Here is a 2,152-nt window from a genome sequence, read left to right as displayed (position 1 = left end):
TAACGTGTCCACGTGGGCACATATATACCTTTAAAATACACTATTAAATAGTGTAGGTGGGTAAAAGGTCCTCCATAAAGTTTGGTATCGTAACAACAATTTCGACCAAAGTTGAAGTATTTTTCAAACCATTTTCCCTTTATATTTCCTTCTTTCATCCAAATTTGTGCTCATCTTTCATTCTACATTAGGTTAGTCTAAATCATTTGTAAAATTTGCATTACCAATTTGTAATTGTAAGAATTCTTACTGATTCATTTATTATATTCTTTAAAATTTCAGGCTTACTCATCTTCATTTTGTTGAGAAATATGTAAATTATCATAGTTACAAGATGAATATTCTCCAATATGAAGTTGTAAGTGAATTTTATTTTTTATATCTCCATCTTTTTGAGTTTTTAAATATAATTTCGTAATTGATTACTATATTTTTATATTCTTCATTTCTTCTATCTTTAGGATATAAATATAATCAAGGTAATCCGAATTTATATTTATAATTAATTGTTTTGAGGGTAAGCATGTTAAATCCCGTAGAATATTTTTACAACTAGACCCGTAAAAGAGTAGATCTTTGATAAAGATTTATAGTTATGTATTTTTCGTTGTTTGATAATCATTTATCTTTTTTAAAACAACATGTTTGTACTTTTTCATTTTTATATGTATCTCAAATGTTTATAAAATACATGTACTTATAACTATTACAGAGAGGTACAAAATTAGTGCACAAGTAAAAATAAAATAAAAAATAATGTAAAGTAAAAATTAGTGCAAATGTTACATTGAATTTTATTGTATTAGAATTCATATTTAATTTTTTTTATATACAGATCCTTTAATATATAGTTCAAGAAATATAATGTATCTGTATTTTTAACATAGTCATGCTTTCTTTTCTATTTTTTTTTTAATGATTTTAGTTTTTTTTATACATATGAAACATTTTGTCTATAGCAAGTCGACTTCTAACAAAATTTAATTCAATTAATATGACAATATTATTGTCTATATATTTTAATGTGATGTATTTTATTATGGATGTCATGTCTTTATTTACATTTTTTTCTTTTCCATTTGAACTTGTAACTTTTTCTATAAATTTAATATTACACCACCTAGACATTTTGTAATATTTTTCTTTATACGTGTTTTTCTTATAGCCACGTTCTTTTTTGATTATTAAAACTTACATTTAGTAATTAAAATATATTAATTCCTCTGAAAGAATAAAAGATTTTTCTTCATGAAGCTTTAAAAATATCAAACCTCCAACATCTGACATAAGATTTTATAGTTATATTCTTATGTCAAACTTACATACAAAAGGACTTAGCTTTGAACTTAGCAATGAATATATGTACGCTCCACTATAATATATTTACTTATATAAATTAACTTTTCTAATGTCAATTAGGGTACAAACGTGCAACACACGTTTCGAGGACTAGTATTTGTATAAAATCTAAGCAAGCACTATTAAGCTCGGCATTGGGGTTAAGGATGTGAAGGTGGTGGGGATGAGGACAATGAGATTGGTACATAGGCGTATTCAGAATTTCAATAGGATTTACCATAGAAGAAACCATTTTGTGCAGTTGGGTTTCCTCTTTAAGAATCTGATCCAAGAATTGACAATATGCCCTGTTTCACTACACTTGCCTTTAGGTTGGGCATTCAGTATTTGATTTGGAATTTTTAAATTTCGAGTTTGGTAATTTGGTAATTGGTAGTTAAAAATAGATATCAAATATTAATTTTTTAAATTTTGCTTCGGTAACTCGGTAAATTAAATTTTGGTTTGGTACGGTATTCAGTAATACCGTATTGAAGTTATAGTCAATTGTATTACAAAGTTAATACTATTCATCCAATTATTTCTATTTTTTGTATGTGGAGGCACGATATAATAGAAGATTAACAAGTAAGAATACATTAAGAGAAACAATTTAACACAACTAATAAATAAGAAGACATCAAGAAAAACAAATAAATAAGAATAAACTCAATCACAAAACAACCATCAAGCAACAACATCTCGCAAATTGGCCATCATCACCTAACTCTTCATAACACTTGAGTACTTCCTCCTTCAATTCCTCCAATTCACTCATGTAATTTTTCATATCAAGACATGACTCTTTTCGTTT

This window comes from Solanum tuberosum, unplaced genomic scaffold (genome assembly GCF_000226075.1).
Source record: "Solanum tuberosum cultivar DM 1-3 516 R44 unplaced genomic scaffold, SolTub_3.0 scf00330, whole genome shotgun sequence".
NCBI classification, from domain to species: domain Eukaryota; kingdom Viridiplantae; phylum Streptophyta; class Magnoliopsida; order Solanales; family Solanaceae; genus Solanum; species Solanum tuberosum.
Note: the sequence above shows the minus strand (reverse complement) of the source record.